Source organism: Schistocerca piceifrons, chromosome 2, assembly GCF_021461385.2.
Source record: "Schistocerca piceifrons isolate TAMUIC-IGC-003096 chromosome 2, iqSchPice1.1, whole genome shotgun sequence".
In the NCBI taxonomy this organism is placed as follows: Eukaryota; Metazoa; Arthropoda; class Insecta; order Orthoptera; family Acrididae; genus Schistocerca; species Schistocerca piceifrons.
The window spans coordinates 217989920-218015069 of NC_060139.1; the positions used below are offsets into that span (position 1 = coordinate 217989920).

A 25150-nucleotide genomic window follows, 5' to 3' on the forward strand; every position below is an offset into this window, starting at 1 on the left:
AGAACTAATGGCTCTGAGCACTATGGGACTTAACATCTGAAGTCATCAGTCCCCTAGAACTTAGAACTACTTAAACCTATGCCCGAGGCAAGATTCGAACCTGCGACCGTAGCGGTCGCGCGGCTCCAGACTGTAGCGCCCAGAACCGCTCGGCTACTCCGGCCGGCATTCCTGAAGAGAGAACTTGAGCCGAAATCACTAAAAATTGGACATAGAGTAGAAATTGAAGTAGTCTCCATAGGCCACTAAAAGAACAGTCAAATGGCGAAACTGATGTCGTTTAGATAATTTTACGTGCCACTGACTCCAAATAATAGAAAAATCAACAACCAGAATATGTCCTTACGATCATTTACGCAATTCAAGAGTACAATATAATTTTTAATGCAATTTGTGATGACGTCTCTTTTCATAGTACATTTCTCAGAAAAAATGAATAAAAATGCTGAACATTGCATCGAACCCGTCAGTTAATTTCTGAATTTCGTGCTTTTTATGTCCAGTTTTATTAATTTGCACATGATCATAATTAGAAATAATCAATTTATGTAACTGATTGCGACTTAAATTTTGTAACTTTTATGCGCGTTTTGAGGCTTACAGAGGTACGTAATAAGCAGGTGATCCGTTGTGGCGTGCTCTGAATTATTCATAAACAAATTACAATCGCACCGCTGCGTGGCCATTAATTAGGAGGGAGTGGTGAATTACGGAGCGTGACCCTAATAACTGCGCTAATTTCCTGTTTGTAGCCGCCAAATGAGTCGAAGTCTGCCCTTTATACAAAAGTTCGCTATCTCCCGCCGTGCACAGAGCAGGTGCATATTTCCTCCCCACCCGCCGTTTGTTTCTAATTAGTCCCCGAAATGTGTACTGGTAAACGCATCACAATAGTCGAAAGGCTCGCTCCAACAGACATTTCGTCCGCTACGCCCAGTTCCGTAAAGGCTACTGGGAGAAGAAGGGAGAGAAAAAAATTGGAATACGCGAGGGGAAAAAAACGAAACAGGAAAGCGAAGGGAGAGCTGTACAGGAGAATTAGTGCAAGGGAAGGAGCTGGAGGTGTTGGACAATGGAAGGAGGGGAAGGGTGTGGGGTGGGGGAGATGAGAGGTCTCATTAAGACGGACTGAGCTGCGCATGCGCAGAAGAGACTGGCGTGGCTCTGGTGCTGCGCTCGCATCAGCGTCGCGCATAATTGCATGTTAATTAGCGGCGAGAGGAGTCAGGAGTGAGAGAGAGAAGCACAAGGCGCCGTTAATAACTGAATTACCTGCGGGGCCAGGCTCAGAACGCTTTACGGCCTTATTAATAGCCCCCCTCTCTCTCTCTCTCCTTCTCTCTTATTTCCGCAGGCGGAGGACCCGCTTCATTGCGGCCACGCTGATAAAAATAGTTTTCATTATTGGAATGGGCTAATAATTACAGGAAACGGTCCTCTAATTAATCCATTAAGACTGCCGCTCGTTCTTCAGCATACAGAGACCTCGTTGCGAAAAAGGCGTCCGGTGTATTAAGGGAATAGAAAGATCGCTGAAAGTGGAAGACAGTGGCTAGGAAGGAAGGTGGTTGATTGTTATTGTAACGCTTGCTGGCGCACTCGTCAACGCGTGCGATTAGCACGGCTGTTGAGTCTGCCCACGATGCTATACATTTCCGGCAAACAAGCTTACCACCTGCTGTCTAGGCTTATCAGCACGAAAGTTATTTCCGGAGCGGGCGCGTATCGGTCCGACTTTGAGGCATATTGATGGCCGTTAATTGACCCAATGAGAAAGTAAATAAAAAGGCAGCAAAGGGAACCGCCAAAAGGAAATACAAACGTCTAAAAAGTGAGACTGGCAGAAAGCGAGAAGTGGCTACACTGGAATGGCTAAAGGATCTACGCAAGGCTGTAGAAGCAAGTATACTTAGGGAAAGATAGATACCGACGCATATAGGGAGATTAGAGAGATCTTTAAGCAACTATAAGAATATCAAATACTGAGCAGAGAAGGGGAAGCTGAAGGTAGAAGGCATATACTTATATATGGCTCTGAGCACTGTGGGACTTAACTTCTGAGGTCATCAGTCCCCTAGAACTTAGAACTACTTAAACCTAACTAACCTAAGGACATCACACACATCCATGCCCGAGGCAGGATTCGAACCTGCGACCGTAGCCGTCACGCGGTTCCAGACTGTAGCGCCTAGAACCGCATACTTGTATAAGAGTGTATCTGATACAAGTGTAAATATTTTTATATGAGGTACCTAAATAGGTACACACATCCATGTGTTGGTTGTTTCTTCTCTGTGTCGAACGGACTTTCCACTAAAACGTTACTATTAGATGTTTCCTGCACGGTCGTAATCGTACCACTAAGTGGACTATGTCTGTCAGTATAGACTAACCAATTTGTATCCATGCATGCACACTGTAACATACGACCTGCTGCCCGGAGGAAAATAAGCATCAGTGTCTTGCTCTTGCCACATGTACTTGGAGGTACTACCCAGCCTAAAAGTATACGACTGTATATTGCTATAACTATGATGCACATACACGCACAGAGACCCTGCAACGGAAATTAAATAATACTATAGAAAGGGAAGAGCAAGTAGATGAAGATGGGAGATATTATGATGCGAAAGCAAATTATTGAGAGCCTTTGGAGAGCCAGCCATGAGACAAGTATCAAACATGGTGCGAAAAACACGAGATAGTCAAAATGCATCCAGACTTCAAGGAAAATGTAACAATTGCAATTCCAAACACGACATTTGCTGACATTTGTGAATATTACCCATTAGTTAAATAACACATAGTTGCAAGAAACCAACACAAACTATTTACAGAATAATGGAAAAGCTTATAGAAACCGACCTTGGAGAAATGTAGGAATATGATAGGCAATGCTGACAATACGACTTATCTTAAAAGATAGGTTAGAGGAACACAAATTACGTTTATATCATTTGTGGACATAGTGAAAGCTTTTGACAATGTTGACTGGAATACACTATTTGAAAATCTAAGATAGCAGGGTAAAATACACGGTTACATAGAGCTTGCACAGAAATCAAACCTCAGTTACGAAAGGGAGGCAGTTGTTGGGTTTGGAGTGAGGCACGGATGTGGCCTATCGCCGATGTTATTCAAACTGTCCATTCAGCAGGTATTAAAGGTAATCAAGGAGAAATTTCGAAACAGAATTCGGGGGGCAGATAAAAACCTGAAGATTGCTAGTGACAATGTGATTTATGTTGTAACAAAAGTTTTCCTTTTTTCAAAATTAATTATGGTTGTGGGGTATTCTGCAAAAAGTCACATTATTGCAAAAGTTGATTGTAAAGTTTTCACGAACTTTTATACGAAAAACGTATTTTATATAGCCGACCACTGTGGACGAGCGGTTCTACGCGCTTCAGTTCGGAACCACGCTGCTGCTACGGTCGCAGATTCGAATCCTGCCTCGGGCATGGATGTGTGTGATGTCCTTAGGTTAGTTAGGTTTAAGTAGTTCTAAGTCTAGGGGACTGATGACCATAGTGCTTAGAACCATTTGAACCATGTTTTATATATCATCGTTTCCAAGATATTATCTCTACGCGCAATATGGCAAATTACCTTTCGGGGTGCGTTTTACCCCTTAGAAGTGAAATTGGGTACATACAAAAAATATGTATTGCATTATTTTGCTCCCTCTACACACCCGCCAAGTTTCACGAGTATCGTTTACGGACACTTGGAAAGATTCCTTTATCAGGGGCTCTTAATGCGGACCCCATTTCTGTGCCTCGTCCAGGTTTGAGTCCTTCGCCACCCTGGGTAACAACGAAACACTGAATCGTTTTAGATTTATCAAAGTGCAAAAACAATTTTAACGCAGGCTATGTTTTTAAATTCATGTTTTGCAGAATTTTATCCGGGTACTAACTGTGTGGTCGCTTGCACTGATGGTTCTTATCAGAGTAATTCCATCGACTGCTCTTTGTCATTTATAGCTTCATTTACCTGCTACTTTCTCAGTGAATGACGCTCAGTTATATGCGATCTTAAGGGCACTGGAACAGATACAGTGTCATTTTGTTACCAAATTCTTCATCTACACCGACTCCCTAATAGCCCTTCAGGCTATCAGTCTTATGTACCCAGCAGAAATCTATCTTCAGCTGATCCAAGACACCTTTTTCCGCCGCGCGCGTTTAGCCGAGCGGTCTAGGGCGCTGCAGTCATGGACTGTGCGGCTGGTCACGGCGGAGGTTCGAGTCCTCCCTCGGGCATGGGTGTGTGTGTTTGTACTTAGGATAATTTAGGTTAGGTAGCGTGTAAGCTTAGGGACTGATGACCTTAGCAGTTAAGTCCCATAAGTTTTCACACACACACACACACACACACACACACACACACACCTTTTCCACTTATAGAAGAAGGGAAACAGGGTCTCATTCTGTTGGGTATCAGGACACCTGAGCGTTCATGGCAGGCTCTGTAATGGTGTTGGTCGTGTGCAGTTGGAGTAATATGGGACCCATGATATGTGTAGATATCAGTGCTTGGATAACATTCTGCAAAACATCAATTTAAAAATAGCGTACAGTATAATTGTTTTTGCACTGTGAAGAATCTAAAATGATTCAGTGTTTCGTTATTACCCAGGGTGGCGAAGGACTCAAACCTGGACGAGGCACAGAAATGTGGTCCGCATTGAGAGTCCCTTACAAGGGAACATTTCCAAGTGTCCGTGAACGATACTCGTGAAACTTGGCAGGTGTCTAGAGAGAGCAAAATAATGCAATATATATTGTTTTGAATGCACCCAATTTCACTTCTAAGGGAAAAAATGTACCCCGAAAGGTAATTTGGCATACTGCTTGTAGAGGTAATATCTTGGAAACGATTATACATAAAATATGTTTTTCGTATAAAAGTTGAAATGTAATTAACGTTCGTGAAAACTGTATAATCAACTTTGCAATAATCTGAATTTTTGCAGAATACCCCACAACCATAATTAATTTTGAAAAATGAAAACTTTTGCTACAACATAAATTAAAGAAGCATTCAAGCCACACACACCCACGTGTAATAAAGCCAAAGAGCCAAAGAAGCTGGTATACTTGTCCAATAACTCGTAGGGCCCCCGCGAGCACGCTGAAGTGCCGCAACACGACGTGTCTTGGACTCGTCTGATGTCTCAAGTAGTGCTGGCGGGAACTGACACCATGAATCCTACAGGACTGTCCATAAATCCGTAAGAGTACGATTGGGTGAAGATCTCTTCTGTACAGCACGTTGCAAGGCATCCCAGATAAGCTCAATAATGTTCATGTGTGGGGAGTTTGGTGGCCAGCGGAAGTGTCTGAACTCAGAAGAGTGTTCCTGGAGCCACTCTGTAGCAATTATGGACGTGTGGGATGTCGCATTGTCCTACTGGAATTGCCCAAGTCCGTCGGAATGTACAACGGACATGGCTGGATGCAGCTGATCAGAAATGATGCTTACGTGCGTTCCACCTGTCAAAGTCGTATCTAGACTATCAGGGGTCCCAAATCACTCTAGCTGCAGACGGCCCACACCATTACAGAACCTTCACCAGCTTGAACAGTCCCCTGCAACATGCAGAGTCGATGGATTTATGTGGTTGTCTCCATACCCGAACACATCCATCCGCTCGATACGATTTGAAATGAGACTCGTCCGATCAGGTAACATGTTTCCAGTCATCAATGTCGGTATTGACGGGCCCACAGGAGGCGCAGAATTTTGTGTCGTGCAGTCATCAAAGGTATACGAGTGGGCCTTCGGCTCCGAAAGCCCATATCGATGATGGCCGAAATCTGCAGCAATTTGCGGAAGGGTTGCACTTCGGTCACGTTGAACGATTCTCTACAGTGTCGTTGGTCCCGTTCCTGCAGGATCTTTCTCCGGCCGCAGCGATGTCGGGGATTTGATGTTTTACCGGAATCCTGATAGTCACGGTACACTCGTGAAATGGTCGTACGGGAAAATCCCCACTTCATCGCTACCTCGGGGATGTTGGCCCCATCGCTCGTGCACCGACTATAACACCACGTTCACACTGACTTAAATCTTATAACCTGCCATTGTAGCAGCAGTAAACTACCTAACAACTGCGCCAGACACTTGGTCTTACATAGGCGTTGCCGACCGCATCCCCACATTCTACCTGTTTATGTGTGTCTGTGCTTGAATACACGTACTTATAGCAGTTTCTTTGGCGCTTCAGTGTATGCTGAGGGTTGTTGTAAGTTACATCTAAGTAACAAATTATATATCATGTAGTTAAAATTTTACATAATATAACGTGAAATGTATAACTGACCAGCCAATGGCATCATCTACAGCTACATCTACATCGATACTCCGCAATGCACCTTATGGCGCCTGGCGCTGGATACCGAGTACCACTACTACTCATTACCTTTCCTGTTCCACTCGCAAACAGAACAAGGGAGAAACGACTAACCACACGCCTCCGTTTGAGCCCTAATTCGTGGTATTTTATCTTCGTGGTCCTTACGCGCTATGTATGTTGAAGGCAAGTCAGTTTCAAATGCTGGTTTTCTAAGTTTTGTCAATAGTGTTCCTCGGAAAGAATGTCTCCTTCCCTGCAGGGATTGCCATTTTAGTTACCGAAGCATCACCGTAACACTTACGTGTTGCTCGAATCTGCCAGTCACAAATCTAGCAGCTCGCCTCTGAATTGTTTCGAAGACTTCCTTTAATCCGGCCTGGTACGGATTCCAAACACTCGAGCAATATTGAATTATAAGTCACACTAACGTCTTGGATGTGGTCTCCATTACAGGTGAAACACGCTTTCCCTAAATTCTCCCAATAAATCGAAGTCGACCATTCGCCTTTCCTACCACAATCCTCACATGCTCATAACATTTTATACCGCTTTGCAACGTTACGCCAGGATATTTAAACGAAGTCGAGTAGGAACTACTAATAAGGTATCTGAACATTAAGGGTTCGTTTTTCCCACTCATCCACATTAATTTTTTCCCCTACATTTAGAGCTAGCTGCCATTCATCACACCAACTAGAAATTTTTTTTAAGCCACCTTGTATCCTGCTGCAGTCAGTCATCTTCGACACCTTACCGTACACCACAGCATCATCAGTCAAAAGCCGCAGACTGATGCCTGCCCTGTCCTCCAAATCATTTACGTATGAAGAGAATAATAGCTGTCCTATCACACTTCCCTGGGGCACGCCTAACGAGCCACTCACCTAGTTGTGAACCTATTCCACATGCTCGTACCTTCTTTAATAGCCTGCAATGGGGCATCGTGTCAGACGCTTTGGAAAATGTAGAAATATTGAATCTGCCTATTGCCCTTCATTCTTAGTTCGCAGAATATCATGTGAGAAAGCGGCAAGCTGAGTTTCGCACGAGTGGGACTTCGTGAACACGAAAGATGGACAGCAGGATACTGCTGGCTACATAGTAAAGTAGACGCCTTATCGACAGCGATAAAAGGTGCTACGCTGCTGCCATGCTGCTTTCGGTTCGGTCGGGTAGGCGTTGATTGATGTTGCGTTTTAACGCCGATCCCCAATATTATATGTAGTGTCATGTGCTGCGGAAGACCCATACAACCGTTGTCCCACACGGTCAGTAGCACTGTCATACTAATAATAAGCACAGAATGATATGTAATCATTGTCTTGAATTTAATGACATTTAACATTTTGTAAAAGATTTCTGTATTGGAACGAAAATATATAGGACGTAGCTTAATACAAAACAACAATTTATATGTTGTAAGTTAACAATTTGGCATAACGTAATGTGAAAGAAAGTAATCGCTCAGCCAAGGGCATTCGTTAACACGTTAGTGGGCTGCATTCTGCTGAATTTTGTGGAGACCAAAGATTAGCTATTGGAGGCCGCTGGTTATCTAGCGACATGGATGCCTTATAGAACAGAATAAAGTGTTGTAACAGCGTAACTTCTTTGATCGCTGTCGATAAACGTCCACACAGCTAGGCAACCTTCGGCGACCTTCATACCATCTTTGGTGTACACTAAGTCGCTCAAAGAACAGTCTAGTAAAATGATGTCATTGGCTGGTCACACACCTTTAACGTTACACTTATATTATGTAAAATTTCTACTGTATAACACACAAATTGTTCCTTAGATTAACTTAACAATAATACCCAGCCCATTATTAAGGTTTGTATTCATGTTGTATGACATGTCTCGCAAATGTTGTACCCTATTACTGAAGGTGGCGTAGGGTGACACAAGGGGCGGAACTTCTATGTTCAAATGTTCAAATGTGTGTGAAATGTTAAGGGACTTAACTGCTAAGGTCATCACTCCCTAAGCTTACACACTACTTAACCTAAATTATCCTAAGGACAAACACGCACAACCACGCCCGAGGAAGGGCTCGAACCTCCGCCGGGACCAGCCGCACAGTCTGCAGCACCTTAGACCAAACTTTTATAATTTAACTCCATGATGCGGATACATAGTCAGCAGTCAACATCAGTGGGTAGTATCTGCAGTACCTGTTCCATGCCATCGTCTCCACACAGGACTGAATATAGCGTTGTAAAATTTATGTTTAACATAATACGAGGGCTATTCTGAAAGTAAGGTCCAATATGGCGCGAAACGAAAACCACCGTGAAAATCTGATGAAGCTCTGCACAGATGTGTTGGGCAGTGTCTCTAGTAAGCCCATCGATCACGTGGCATCACTCTTTACAGTTCTGAGCTCATAGTGAGCCCATAGAGATGCCTACAACAACCTTGTCTCCAGCCAAGTATGTGGATCTGGTGAGAGATTTCGCCTGAAGCTATGCAGCCCACATAACATAAATGTCATGCGTTTCTTTCTTCGAGACAATTCTGCGCCGTATTGTGCAGGGGCATAGAAGTTGCTCCCGCCGCGTTTTCGATGGGAAGTGTTTGCTCACCCACAATACAGTCCTTAACTGGCTCCCTCTGAGTTTCATTTTCGCTCACATGAACCGCTGGCTACGAAAACAACATTTTGGTGCAGACAACGAGCTGTAGACCAGTGTAGATAACTGGCGGAAAGCACAGGCAGCTGATTTCTGTGACGAGGGTACTGGAAAGTTTGTACAGCGCTATGACGAATGTCTAAGTCGGGGCGGTGACTATTTAGAGAGGTAGCTGGAAGGTGTGGCTAACTGTTGCGGATAAAAAATTTTTGGGTTTTTCACTGTGGTTTTCATTTCACAATCAATCGGACCTTACTTTCCGAACAGCCCTAGTAGTAATTAGAAAAAGAGCAAAGATGAAGAATTGTTTAGTGGCGGACGGCAACTACGCTGTGCTTGAAGAAATATGAGCAGCTGTTTGGACCCTCCTTGAACACTTGTGAGCAGGAGAGGTGAAAGAAAAGTGTGTTGGCCAGTGCAGTCACAAGTAAAAATTCATTTGAGCTGCGTTTCGTACGCAACGTAACATTCAGAATTGTTCAGTTATTTGTGAGGGCGTAGTATGTGACTTCAGAGAGTGAAGATTTGAATAAATGTGCATGTTGCTTCCAAATACACTCCTGAAAATTAAAAAAAAATCGAAACACCAAAAAATAATTAATGTAGTGTAACGAAATTTCGGAAGTGCTTTTGTCTAGGTAACATACTTAAGTGATTAACATTGTAACGCCATAGTTTAATGTAAGAGCAAGATTTGTCATTGCAAATGGAAATGCTGGTATCTTAATAACCAGCGTAACCGCCAGAATGTTGAATAGGTTGGTTGGTTTGTGGGATGTAAGGGACCAGACTGCGACGGTCATCGGTCCCTTTTTCAAAAAAAAAAAAATTAAAACCACCCAGAGAGAATAAAAACGAACAACAGAAAAGATTTCAGACGACACAGGACAAGAAATACTCCGACAGAGATCAGACAAAACATATTAAAATCACACAGAGTGTGTCGGTGGTTGGCCGACCATTAAACAAAAAAGGAAAAGCCAACCACCGGGAAACACATTAAAAACGCAGACTAAAATCCTAGGCCAAAGGCCAGAATCAACACAAAAGGACATAACAAACACTCAGATGAGACGATAAAAACCCCCTGCCCGAATAAAACGTAAAACTAAGCCAGCCATAGCAGGGTCATCAGATAAAAGGGCAGGGAGCGTATCAGGCAGCGCAAAAGTCTGCCTGAGCACTGCTAAAAGCGGACACTCCAGTAAAATGTGGACCAGAGATAAAATGGAGCCGCAGCGACACAGAGGTGGGTCCTCACGGCTCAATAAGTGGCCGTGCGTCAGCCGAGTGTGCCCTATGCGCAGTCGGCAGAGGACGACAGACTCCTTGCGAGAGACGCGCAAGGAGGAGTGCCACACAGTCGGCGTCTTCTTGACGGCACGAAGTTTGTTATGGGTGGCAAGAACGCGCCATTCAGCGTCCCAAAGCGAGGAAATGTGTCGGCGGAGGACTGCCCGCAAATCAGTCTCCGGGAGGCCAATGTCCAGAGATGGTGTACTGGTGGCCTCTTTCGCCAGGCGATCAACATTTTCATTTCCGGGTATCCCAACATGGCCCGGGGTCCAAACAAAGACCACAGAGCGGCTGCAACGCGCAAGAGTATGCAGGGACACATGGATAACCATCACCAGACGAGAACGAGGAAAACACTGGTCGAGAGCCCGTAAACCGCTCAGGGAATCGCTACAGATCATGAAGGACTCACCTGAGAAGGAGCGGATATACTCCAGGGTACGAAAGATGGTGACCAGCCCAACAGTGTAAACGCTGCAGCCAGCCGGCAATGAACATTGTTCGGAATGGTCCCCTAGAGTAAACGCATAACCGACACGACCAGCAACCATCGAGCTGTCAGTGTACGCAATGCCAGAGCCCTGATACATTGCAAGGAGGGAAAGAAAGCAGCGGCGGAAGGCCTACGGAGGGACTGAGTCCTTCGGGCCCTGTGCCAATTCCAGCTGAAGGCGAGGGCGAGGCACACACCGTGGGGGTGTACGCAGAGGTGCCCGGAAAGGAGGCGGAAGAGGTAAAGCCCCAAGCCCGGAGAGAAGCTCTCGGACACGGACCGCAACCGTACAACCTGACCGGGGCCGACGTTCTGGCAGAAGGACAACCGATCGCGGGAACAGGAGACGACAGTTTGGATGACTGGGCAAGCTAAAAACATGGGCAGCATAAGCGGCCAATAAATTTTGGCGCCTGAACCGCAATGGAGGGACACCTGCCTCTGCAAGTATGCTGTCCACTGGGCTGGTCCGGAAAGCACCAGTGGCAAGGCGTATGCCGCTGTGTAGGATTGGGTCCAGTACCCGCAGCGCAGATGGGGATACTGAGCCATAAGCCAGGCTCCCATAATCCAGACGAGACTGGATGAACGCCTGGTAGAGCCGTAACAGGGTAGATCGGTCGGCGCCCCAGCGGGTGTGGCTCAAGCATCTCAGAGCATTTAGATGCCGCCAACGCGCCTGTTTAAGCTGCCGAATGTGAGGCAGCCAAGTCAGCCGGGCATCAAAAACTACACCCAAAAACCTGTGGGTCTCCACCACAGCAAGCAGGTCGTCGGCAAGATAAAGCCGCGGCTCAAGATGGACTGTTCGGCGCCGGCAGAAATGCATAACGCGGGTCTTGGCAGCCGAAAACTGAAAACCATGCGCTACAGCCCAAGACTGCGCCTTGCGGATAGCGCCCTGTAGCTGACGTTCAACAGCTGCAATGCCAGTAGAGCTGTAGTAAAGGCAGAAGTCGTCAACATACAGGGAAGCGGAGACAGAATTTCCCACCGCTGCAGCGAGCCCGTTTATTGCGATTAAAAACAGACACTGAGGACAGATCCCTGGGGTACCCCGTTCTCCTGGACTCGGGAGGAACTATGAGAGGCCGCGACTTGCACGCGGAAGGTACGATACGACAGAAAATTGCGGATAAAGATCGGCAGAGGGCCCCGAAGACCCCATCCATGAAGCGTAGAAAATATGTGATGACGCCATGTCGTATCGTATGCCTTCCGCATGTCGAAAAAGACAGCGACCGGGTGCTGACGGCGGGTAAAGGCAGTACGGATGGCTGACTCCAGACTCACCAGATTGTCGGTGGCGGAGCGGCCTTTACGGAACCCACCCTGAGATGGAGCCAGAAGGCCCCGAGACTCCAGTACCCAATTCAAGGGCCGGCTCACCATCTGTTCGAGAAGCTTGCAAAGAACGTTGGTGAGGCTAATGGGGCGGTAGCTGTCCACCTCCAAAGGGCTCTTGCCTGGTTTCAAAACGGGGATGACAATGCTTTCCCGCCATTTAGACGGAAACTCACCCTCGCCCCAGAGACGGTTGTAAAGGTCGAGGAGGCGTCGCTTGCAGTCCACTGAAAGGTGTTTCAGCATCTGACAGTGGATGCGATCCGGCCCAGGAGCGGTATCAGAGCAAGCGGCAAGGGCACTGTGAAATTCCCACTCACTGAATGGAGCATTGTAGGATTCAGAATGGTGGGTGCGAAAAGAAAGGCTCCGACGTTCCATCCGCTCTTTAATGGAGCGGAAGGCCAGTGGGTAATTGGAAGAAGCAGAACTAAGAGCAAAATGCTCTGCCAAGCTGTTTGCAATTTCGTCTGTAAAAACTGCTCCAATCAGTGAGAGCGCAGGGACGCTGACAGGCGTCTGATAGCCGTAGAGGCGTCGGTCGTGGCCCAGACCTGCGATGGAGAGACATGGAGGCCAATGGTGGACACATACCGCTCCCAGCACTCCTGCTTGCTTTGGCGGATAAGGCGGCGGGCCCGCGCACGCAGCCGTTTGAAGGTGATGAGGTGTTCAATGCAAGGATGTCGCTTGTGACGCTGGAGCGCCCGCCGGCGATCTTTAATAACTGCAGCGATCTCAGGCGACCACCAAGGCACAGTACGCCGCCGAGGGGACCCAGAAGAACGGGGAATGGCAGATTCGGCTGCAGTAACGACGCCGGTGGTGACCGATTGAACCACCGCATCAATGTCATCACTAGAGAGAGGTTCAATAGCGGCAGTGGAGGAAAACAAGTCCCAGTCAGCATTATTCATAGCCCACGTGCAACGGCGCAGAGAAGACTGACGCTGTGGCAGTGACAGAAAGATCGGAAAGTGGTCACTACCACACAGGTCGTCATGCACTCTACATTGGACAGACGGTAAGAGGCTAGGGCTGTAGATCGAAAGGTCGATGGCGGAGTACGTGCCATGCGCCACGCTGAAGTGTGTGAAGGAACCATCATTTAAAAGCGAGAGATCGAGCTGTGCCAATAAATGCTCAATGGTGGCGCCTCGACCGGTCGCCACTGACCCACCCCACAGAGGGTTATGGGCGTTGAAGTCGCCCAGTAACAAGAAAGGTGGTGGCAATTGGGCTATCAGCGCAGCCAGGACATGCTGCGAGACATCACCATCCGGTTGAAGTTAAAGACTGCAGACCGTAACAGACTGTGGCGTCCACACCCGAACAGCGACAGCCTCTAAAGGTGTTTGGAGAGGGACAGACTCGCTGTGCAGAGTGTGAAGGACATACAGGCAGACGCCACCAGACACCCTTTCATAAGCTGCCCGGTTCTTATAATAACCCCGATAGCCACGGAGGGTGGGGGTTCACATTGCTGGAAACCAAGTTTCCTGAAGAGCAATGCAGAAGAAAGGGTGAAGGCTGATAAGTTGTCGGAGCTCAGCTAGATGGTGGAAGAAACCGCTGCAGTTCCACTGGAGGATGATATTGTCCATGGCTGAGAAAGGCCTGAAGGGACTGGGAAGGCAATTTATGGCGCTTGTTCACTCACTGCCACCGATTAAGTACCCGTGCGAGTGACATCCATGGCGTCTGAGGGACCGGCGAGATCAGGGTCCTCAGCGGACGCCAGAATCTCGACCTCATCCTCAGACGCAGACCTCGAAGGGTGCGGTGGGGTCGGTGCCATCGCAAGTTCTTTGGCCTTAGAGGTCTTTCTCTTGTACTTCTGTCGCTGAACCTTGGGTTTCACCAGCTGGGAAGGCTTCACCGATTCAGTCTCCAGGACGGAAGAGGATCGTGAAGCCCTACGCCTGGCCGCTGGTGGCGACGTATGCCACTGTCGGCCGTCATCCTTCCCACTGGTGGAAGCCTGGGAAGGGAGGGATATAGGGCTTGACGTCACAACGGTAGACCATCACCTTGACCTTCTCCCTCGAAGGCCAAGATGAAGGCACCAGTAGCAACCTGATTGTCCTTCGGACCCCGATGAACGCGCCGGACGAAATGAACACCTCTACGCTCTAAGTTGGCGCGCAGCTCGTCATCAGACTTCAAAAGTAGGTCCCTATGGAAAATAACACCCTGGACCATATTTAGTTATGTGGTGTAATGGTGTTAACATCCCCCAACTTGTCACAGGCAAGTAACCTGCGTGACTGGGAGGAGAATGCCGTTTGTATCAGTACTGACCCAGAGCGCATTTTGGACAAGCCCTCCACCTCCCCAAACTTGTCCTCTAAATGCTCCACGAAGAACTGAGGCTTTGTGGAGAGAAAAGACTCCCCATCAGTTCTCGTGCAAACTAAGAATCGGGGCGAATAACTGTTACCTCCATCCTGAGACTTACGCTCCTCCCACGGCGTGGCCAGAGAGGGGAACGTTTTCGGATCGTACTTCTGAGCATTAAATTGAGCCCAAGAACGCTTAGAGACTGCTGGTGGCTGGCCGCCAGCGAGAGATGATGTACCACGCTTCATTGCGGGTCATCCGCCCTGATGCCACCTACTCCAACCAAGGGCCCTCCCCACGGGCGCCACCCAGCCGCAGCAATAGCCACCTGGCAGGATGGCCATTGCCGGGAATCCTGATGCCCCAGGGAGACGGGCATCTACTCCTAGGCATACGTGGGGAGTTAACGGCGCAGGCATCAGCAGAGCGATCCCTGTGTTGTCAGGGGGCTACAACCAACAGGGTACATGGCGGCCCCACCACAACGGACTGGCTACTGTGCTGGATGTTAGGTGACATGTTGTCCATGGTCGCCATCAGTGCAGAAAGTGGCACTGCACAGCGCAAGGTGGAAAGTGCACGCAGGAACGTATCCATGCCCAAGAGATGGAGAGTGGGCAGGACTGCAATGCAACGACAAAGAAGCTGGCGAAAGGTCTGATCGCTAGATGAACTCAATGCACCAAGTAAGGCGCCCTTCCCCAATCGGCTCGCTCTTCGGGAAAATTTGGAGAGATGGAGGTCAAACCCAACAGGGGACCATCACATACGGCCGAAAAGTTTGAGACTCCTTGTAGTCGCCTCTTACGACAGGTAGGAATACCGCGGGCCTATTCTTACCCCGAACCCGCAGGCGGCGAATGTTGAATACAAACATGTAAACATGTATGATAGTGTTGTACAGGCGCCAGGTGTCAATTTGTGGGATGGAGTTCCATGCCTGTTGGATGTGGTCGGACGTTACAGAAACGGTTAACACCGGTTGTGGATGACGCTGGCGTTGTTTTCCTGTGATGTTCCATATATGCTCGATTGGAGACAGACTTGGTGATCGTCAGGACCAAGGCAAAATGTCGATGCTCTGTAGAGCATGTTGGCTAACAACAGAGATATGTGAGTGAGGGTTCTCCTGTTAGATAACATCCCTGAAATGCTGTTAATGAATGGGTTCACAGCCGGCTAATGTGGCCGAGCGGTTCTAGGCGCTTCAGTTTGGAACCGCGCGACCTCTACGGTCGCAGGTGCGAATCCTGCCTCGGGCTTGGATATGTGTGATGTCCTTAGGTTAGTTAGGTTTAAGTAGTTCTACGTTCTAGGGGACTGATGACATATGATAAGTCCCATAGTGCTCAGAGCCATTTGAACCAATGGGTACACAACAGGTCGAATTACCAGACGGACGTACATATTTACAGTCAGGTTGCATAGGATAATTACGAGAATGCCTCCGTTGTCATATAAAATCGCACCCCACATCATAACTCCAGGTGCAGGTCCAGTGTGTCCAGCACGCAGGCAGGTCGTTTGCAGCATCTGAACTGGCGTCCTTCTTACCAAGATACGACCATCACTGGCCCTGAGGAGGAACCAGCTTTAGTCAGAAAACGTAACAGACCTTCAACCTATCCTCCACTGAGTGCTCTTTTAACACCAGTGAAGCCACAAGTGGCTGTCGTTTAGTATTAATAGAATGCAAACTACACATTGTTAGGTTCGGAGCTGTCCTTGAAGTGACCTCTTTGTGGCAGTTCGTTGTGTCATTTGATGCCGAAACTGCTGCTGCATATGGATTACGACGCGCCAGAACCATACGCCGAACACAATGGCCTTCACTCTTGGTAGTGCTACGTGGCCGTCCGAAGCCTGGTGTTTTTGTGGCTGTACATCCTCGTGATCACCGTTGTAGAGTGGCTACATTCGTGCCAAGTCCTTTTTGTAATATCAGCGAACATCCAGCTTCTCGTAGTCCTATACTACGAGCTATTTCACATTCAGTGAGGCGTTGGTAATCGCATCTTTGTCGCCTTAAAGGCATTCTTCACTACTTCTACTCACCACGTCCAAAGGTAACTAACGATCGCGACCGTTGCAGCGTGTATTTAAAGCAAACCTGATTTGCATTCTTTTAATGGCGCTGCTAGCGACACTCTTGTACGACTGGCATGAAATCTGAATACTCATCATGTTTCAGATGAAGAAACGCGCCTGTCAACTTTTTAGTATGTCGCATAACTCCTTCTTGGTGTTGCGATGTTTTTCCGTCACTGTACTCCTCAGGGGACACCGCCTCAACGAAGCACTGTCCGAGCGAGTGAAGAGGTTTGCGCGCTCTGGATCCGGGAGGCTATGCCGGCGGTAGCTTAGCTACCAGAAGGATCACCCAACCCGGGCAGGCCGAAGGGGAGGATTCAGACAAAGTGTGTCCCACAACGTCCTATATATTCCCATTTTCCTACCCTCATACTGTGCTAGCCTTGTCCTTTTTCCTACCATCCCCTGTCATAAGTCATCGGTGTAGGAGGCGGGTAACGTCGACAGGCAAATACTCACTGCTCCTGCATCGATGAGGCAAGGCATCTGTGATATGCCTTAAGGGCGTATGTCAGAATACTCCTTCTGTCTTGCGGTCATTCACTGCATCATCTGCCTCTCGGCAGTCGCATCGGCCTTGCGATCCACTGCCAACCGAGTTTGAGGACGAGAGAGTGGATCTGCACCTGCGCAACTGCTTGTCCACTTAAATATATACACGCGCAGATGACTCCGGCAAAGATTCATGGACTAAGAATTTAAAAAAAAAAAAAGGTCCTGTGGTGACAGAGGACTGACGGTGAGGCGCAAGAGTTTGGATTCGCACACTGGGGAGTCCATGCAAACTTATGTACACTCAAGTTCAGAAAAAAAAAACAGAACACCTTGAACGACTGGAGACATATTCACAGAACATGAACATTAGTATGTTCTGCAGAAAAGATTAGCGTTTCAGTCACCTCGGTAAAGCGTGTGCCCTGTTGCCTAGTATGCACAGGGTCCGATATGGGCCCTGAAAACTTGGTCCTTGCGTGATAACATAGAAGAGTATGAGGCTCGAATGGCGTCCTGTGGCACTCACTGCGGCATTCACTTGGTTCCAAAGTTCATCTGTGGTGGTCGACATTGGGTCATAGCGCTGTACACGTAGTTTCACCATATCCTACACATTTCCGATCAGCGACAAGTCTGGCGATCAGGAGGGTCAGGCCCAGCGGATGACGTCCTGTGACATCTGCGGTGTTCTGCAGAAAGGGTACGGCTACGGGTCGCAGGATGTCATTCACGTAGGTCACACTGGTCGCAGTACCCTACATACGCACCAATTATGATTTGTGATTATACCCCATAGCACCCCTCACCATAACACCTTGAGTTGATGCTGTATATCTTGCGCGAACACAGTCACTACCATATGCCGCTCCCCCTGACTGCGGCGAACCAAAATTCGACCATCATTTTCCAACAAAAAGTGCTTGGATTCGTCCGAAAACACTATCTGATATCATTCCTGTTCCGAGGGGTGTTTTGCCATACACCATTACCGTCTAGGATGTTTCTGCACGTTCGTCAAAGGTAGGTGGAGAAGTGAACGACACGTACCCTAACCCATGCCGTAGTAAACGGCGACGTACTGTTACCCCTGATAGTGTACGATGTGTTACACTGTTCCACTGTTGCGCCGGAGCCGAGGAGGGTGCAGATCTGTCGTGCAACGCCATTCGGATCAGGTGTCAGTGTTCTAGGAGGGTGTGTGTTGGTGATACGAGCTGATCATACAATGAAGGCTTTCACGACCAGATGTTTCAGTTGCCGAGAATTCTTCCGGTTTGTATGGCCCGTGGTCTAGGGGTAGCGCCTTTGATTCATAATCAAAAACGTCTTCGGTCCCGGGTTCGATCCCCGCCACTGCCTAAATTTTGATAAATAATCAGCATTGGCGGCCGAAGACTTCCGGCATAAGAAGTCAGCCTCATTCTGCCAACGGCCTTGTCAAAGAGGGCGGAGGAGCAGATAGAGGTTCAGGGCACTCTCTTGTCCTAGGGATGGGAAATTGCCCCTAAAGGCGGAAGAATTAGCAATGATCAACGACATGAGGATGCAGAAGGCAATGGGAACCACTGCATTAAAGACACGTAACGTGTATCCACAGGACATGTGGCCTGTAATTGAAGAAGTGTCATGATGATCTCTCCACTGGCAAAAGATTCCGGAATAGTCCCCCATTCGGATCTCCGGGAGGGGACTGCCAAGGGGGAGGTTACCATGAGAAAAAGATTGAATAATCAACGAAAGGATAACGTTCTACGAGTCGGGGCGTGGAATGTCAGAAGCTTGAACGTGGTAGGGAAACTAGAAAATCTGAAAAGGGAAATGCAAAGGCTCAATCTAGATATAGTAGGGGTCAGTGAAGTAAAGTGGAAGGAAGACAAGGATTTCTGGTCAGATGAGTATCGGGTAATATCAACAGCAGCAGAAAATGGTATAACAGGTGTAGGATTCGTTATGAATAGGAAGGTAGGGCAGAGGGTGTGTTACTGTGAACAGTTCAGTGAACGGGTTGTTCTAATCAGAATCGACAGCAGACCAACACCGACAACGATAGTTCAGGTATACATGCCGACGTCGCAAGCTGAAGATGAACAGGTAGAGAAAGTGCATTAGGATATTGAAAGGGTAATGCAGTATGTAAAGGGGGACGAAAATCTAATAGTCATGGGCGACTGGAATGCAGTTGTAGGGGAAGGAGTAGAAGAAAAGGTTACAGGAGAATATGGGCTTGGGACAAGGAATGAAAGAGAAGAAAGACTAATTGAGTTCTGTAACAAGTTTCAGCTAGTAATAGCGAATACCCTGTTCAAGAACCACAAGAGGAGGAGGTATACTTGGAAAAGGCCGGGAGATACGGGAAGATTTCAATTAGATTACATCATGGCCAGACAGAGATTCCGAAAGCAGATACTGGATTGTAAGGCGTAGCCAGGAGCAGATATAGTCCTAGATCACAATATAGTAGTGATGAAGAGTGGGCTGAAGTTCAAGACATTAGTCAGGAAGAATTAATACGCAAAGAAGTGGGATACGGAAGTACTAAGGAATGACGAGATACGTTTGAAGTTGTCTAAAGCTTTAGATACAGCAATAAGGAATAGCGTAGTAGGCAGTACAGTTGAAGAGGAGTGGACATCTCTAAAAGGGGCCATCACAGAAGTTGGGAAGGAAAACATAGGTACAAAGAAGGTAGCTGCGAAGAAACCATGGGTGACAGAAGAAATACTTCAGTTGATTGATGAAAGGAGGAAGTACAAACATGTTCCGGGAAAATCAGGAATACAGAAATACAAGTCGCTGAGGAATGAAATAAATAGGAAGTGCAGGGAAGCTAAGACGAAATGGCTGCAGGAAAAATGTGAAGACATCGAAAAAGATATGATTGTCGGAAGGACAGACTCAGCATACAGGAAAGTCAAAACAACCTATGGTGACATTAAAAGCAATGGTGGTAACATTAAGAGTGCAACGGGAATTCCACTGTTAAATGCAGAGGAGAGGGCAGATAGGTGGAAAGAATACATTGAAAGCCTCTATGAGGGTGAAGATTTGTCTGATATGATAGAAGAAAAAACAGGAGTCGATTTAGAAGAGATAGGGGATCTAGTATTAGAATCGGAATTTAAAAGAGCTTTGGAGGACTTACGGTCAAATAAGGCAGAAGGGATAGATAGCATTCCATCAGAATTTCTAAAATCAGTGGGGGAAGTGGCAACAAAACGACTATTCACGTTGGTGTGTAGAATATATGAGTCTGGCGACATACCATCTGACTTTCGGAAAAGCACCATCCACACAATGCCGAAGACAGCAAGAGCTGACAAGTGCGAGAATTATCGCACAATCAGCTTAACAGCTCATGCATCGAAGCTGCTTACAAGAATAATATACAGAAGAATGGAAAAGAAAATTGAGAATGCGTTAGGTGACGATCAGTTTGACTCTAGGAAAAGTAAAGGGACGAGAGAGGCAATTCTGACGTTACGGCTAATAATGGAAGCAAGGCTAAAGAAAAGTCAAGACACTTTCATAGGATTTGTCGGCCTGGAAAAAGCGTTCGACAATATAAAATGGTGCAAGCTGTTCGAGATTCTGAAAAAAGTATGGGTAAGCTACAGGGAGAGACGGGTCTATACAATATGTACAACAACAAAGAGGGAATAATAAAAGTGGACGATCAAGAACGAAGTGCTTGTATTAAGAAGGGGGTAAAACAAGGCTGCAGCCTTTCGCCCCTACTCTTCAATCTGTACATCAAGGAAGCAATGATGGAAATAAAAGAAAGGTCCAGGAGTGGAATTAAAATACAAGGTGAAAGGATATCAGTGATACGATTCGCTGATGACATTGCTATCCTGATTGAAAGTTAAGAAGAATTAAATGATCTGCTGAACGGAATGAACAGTCTAATGAGTACACAGTATGGTTTGAGAGTAAATCGGAGAAAGACGAAGGTAATGAGAAGTAGTAGAAATGAGAACAGCGAGAAACTTAACATCAGGATTAATGGTTACGAAGTCAATGAAGTTAAGGAATTCTGCTACCTAGGCAGTAAAATAACGAATGGCGGACGGAGCAAGGAGGACATCAAAAGCAGACTCGCTATGGCAAAAAAGGCATTTCTGGCCAAGAGAAGTCTACTAATATCAAATACCGGCCTTAACTTCAGGAAGAAATTTCTGAGGATGTACGTCTGGAGTACAGCATTTTATGGTAGTGAAACATGGACTGTGGGAAAACCGGAACAGAAGAGAATGGAAGCATTTGAGATGTGGTGCTATAGACGAATGTTGAAAATTAGGTGGACTGATAAGGTAAGGAATGAGGAGGTTCTACGCAAAATCGGAGAGGAAAGGAATATGTGGAAAACACTGATATGGAGAAGGGGCGGGATGATAGGACATCTGCTAAGACATGAGGGTATGACTTCCATGGTACTAGAGGGAGCTGTAGAGGGCAAAAACTGTAGAGGAAGACAGAGATTGGAATACGTCAAGCAAATAATTGAGGACGTAGGTTGCAAGTGCTACTCTGAGATGAAGAGGTTAGCACAGGAAAGGAATTCGTGGCGGGCCGCATCAAACCAGTCAGTAGACTGATGACCAAAAAAAAAGTCAGGGATAGAAGAGTTCCATGGACCATGGCCATACAGCCCAGAAGAACTCTCGGCAGCTGATACGAGCTGACCCATCTCACCGTGTTCTATGGCCTTCCGTGAACCATTCTACACACACCCGTTGCACTGTCGAAACACTTGGTCCCACACGAGCAGCAGTTTTCTGGATAGTTGCATCACATTCTCTCATGCCGATAATGCACCCACTTCGAAACTCCTTGATTTGGCAGTACGTGTCACAAATATGTCTGCGAGGCATCCTGCTCAAGTCACACTGATCCACCCCTTCGGTGCCTCAGGCACATTTTACCGGTATGTGGTGTTGCGCCGCGATATCGATGTTGACGCTGAATCCGTGTGCCGACGTGGTTCAAATGCTATATTATTTCTACAGAATACACTAATGTACATGTTCAGTGAATATGAACGTCCTACCTATAGTCGTTCAAGGCGTTCTGTTTCCTCTGCACGTGAGTGTATAAAGACAAGCCATACATTCTGGGAATCGAGGATTTGGACGACTTTTGCCTGTTAGCGACTTTGATACTGGTAACATATCGGTCCCAGGCACTCCAAGACTTCCGAGAATTTTTGTTTATTTTTTATTTAATTTCAAGTTAATAGTCGGATAACAGTCGTTAAAAGAAAATTTTTTTGTGTGACACAATTATAAATTAGCAACGTTCGGATACTTCTACTTTACTTCTACTGTGAAACCTTCTTTGTTACCAAATTTCATGATTATACGTCAAGGGGAAGTGCCCTACAGCTTTTAATGAGTGAATTTTCGACTACAAAAGTTATGACTTTTATGACCGTATCTCTTCACTGCATTGATTTAGAAGCTTCACTTTTTTACATCGCCAAGGAACTGCAGTACTTAATACGTGACATAAAACTTATCTTGACAGGTCTACCCTTTCCTCAGAAAAAGGACTTTTAACGATGGTACAGACAGACAGACGGAGAAAAAGCTGATCCTGTAAGAGTTCTGTTTTTGCCGACTGAGGTACGGAACCCTAAAAAGGAAAAGAAAAACCATAACACGTGTCCGATAGCAGCACGCGTGCCGATCCTTATGCCACTGCAGGTGGTCATATACAGTACAGACCACTGGAAAACGCGGTCTTTCCGTGTTGGTTCTTCGTGACGGTGTCAACGGATAGGTGTGGTGTGAGCTGCAGGCTGACATCGCTAAAAAATACTCTTCGAGGAAAGGATGCTGGAGAGAAATGGCATGGTCACAACCTTGAGGAGTGCCTCCAGGACGAGTTATCACTCTTTAGTGGAGTGTGCGCGGATTTGAACTATCCTGGCCGACAATAAAATCTACGTACCGGAGCTATGCTCGAAGCTAGAGCCATCAGCTTTCTTGAAGAAATGATCTAGCATGTGAACGTAAGAGAGGTATTGGCAGAAGTAAAGTTGGAAGGGTAGGGCTTAAGTCATGTCCAGACGTCCATATCGCTCAATCCATACAAGGTTTGTCCGCGATAGGCGAAGGTCCCGTGACTACATTCGAGTCCAGGTCTGACACACACTTCTAATTTCCCAGTGAGGTTTGGCACCTAATATCGCTCTTGTCTAGAGTCCGTGTATCGGGAGAATGACTCATGCGTGCACAGTGACACATGGTCTGGAACGGGTTCAGTCGAGTACGTAGTTCTAATTTTCATCTACCAGAATCCAGTACTGCACAGAGACATTGAAGAAATAGGTCAAGACAATATTTTCGTGAATTGCTATATTTATTTCTTGAAGCCTTTTTTGTTTATTTATGTTTGTACAGTTTTGTATATGCTTTCAGCAGTGTGAATGATGCCTGTATGCGGTCTAAAGTAAATATGTAGATCACTGTTCTACTGATGAACGCTGTACGAAAAAGTGTGAGAAATTTTTAAGAAAGTGTGAATACAGACCATGGGGAATTTTGTATCATAATATGTTAAGTAAGTTTATGGTAAAAGGAAAGCTAACTCGAATGAAATTGAAAATAGTTAATAACGTAAAGTATAAACAAAATATCACAATGTTAAATATTTATTTCGGGAAAAAGTACAGTTCGAAAGTGTGTTATTTGTTGATTGGTTAGTCATGAAAAGCGCGAACTAACGCTGGAGAATAATGTTTTTCTATTGGCTTTAAAGAAAACTGACCAATCAGAACGGAGTATTCTTCGCACGTCTTCTCTCTTGGAGACAGAGAATGCTTACGGCAGTCTAAGTAGTCGGAGCCCAGCCTTTCAATGTGTGTAGTATGAGCTCCGAAGGAAGTTATAATTTGCCGGTTTTAGTTGCGCTACATGTTCCAAAAGTGTTTTAAAGTGAGGGCATATTTATTTCGGTGTGTTTCTTAGAAAGTACGGATTTTTTTAAAGTAATTCTGTGTACAACAAAAGACAGTAATTCCGCATCGCATATTGAGCAGATTGGTGGTCAAAAACTTGAGTGCATTAGACACCTCCAAAACTTAATAGTATGGCGAGCATTTTCATTTAAGAACAATCCGTGCCTAGTAGCTGTTCAGATTTCGGGAAATACGTTACCGTAAACCTGCTACCGCGAAAAAAAGGGTTTGTGGATGGCTGTGTTACCATTAGCACGGGCTTCGCAGTGAACGTGTAAATTAGCAGGGTTCAGAATGTAACGAAGTTTAGCCAGTATTTCCACCTATAATTCAAAATTAAGATATTTTCTCGATTCTTGGAAGAGTTACTTTGTATGCAGCCTGGTGCGAGTTGCAGTACGGTAGGTTTCTTCTAGGCTTTCCTGCCGGCGATCTGCTGTATACCATAATACTCCAGTCAGTCATTTATCGTCTGCACTCTGCCCACAGGTCAGTATTCTCGCCGGCTGATTGTGGAAAGCTAGCCTCGTGGAACCAGAGTGCATTCGAGGAGCGGAATTGGATCGATTCACAGGAGAACTTCTCCGGTTCGTGCCGAACCAAACGCTTAATGCCTCAGCAGAATAATTGTCGTCTGCGTTTAACTGTAAACCAACCCCCCTCTTTCCTTCTCTCTTCTCTCTCTCTCGCTGACAGTCGAGAGCCTATTTCATCGTCCGAGTGTGGCGCAAGTAAGAATCAAATCTGTAGTCGCACGGAATTTTTTTAAACCAACTCGGAAATAAATTGTCCCGTCTTTGTGCGTTCAGAAAAACGTTCCTGGCACGGAGCAAAGCTCTGCGTCGGAGGTAATAAAATTAGAAGGACATTTTCGTTTCCTCTTCTCGCCTCTCGTGATTACGAAATGGAGGCCGGCCAGCCCGACAAGCGGCAGGCTAGGGCATTGTGGACGCCGACGTCGCCCGCCGCTTCCATTGCCCACACATTCAATTAGATTTCTTTTTTTTTAACTTTTTTATTTTCACTTTCTGAATAACGAGGACCGCTGAGCAAGCGCGTCCGCTGTTCACCAGCCTTAATTGAAAGCGCACCGGAGGCGGGCGTTGTCCGCATTCAGAGCTGCGCGTTCTGTGGCGACA

At 46.6% G+C, this 25150-nt stretch overlaps 1 protein-coding gene across 1 annotated transcript in view; it reads right to left on the reverse strand.

Annotated features, from left to right (window-relative positions):
- The window catches only part of LOC124775268 (homeobox protein unc-4 homolog), a 485704-nt gene that overhangs the window by 279510 nt on the left and 181044 nt on the right, over nucleotides 1-25150 (reverse strand). The window lies entirely within an intron of this gene.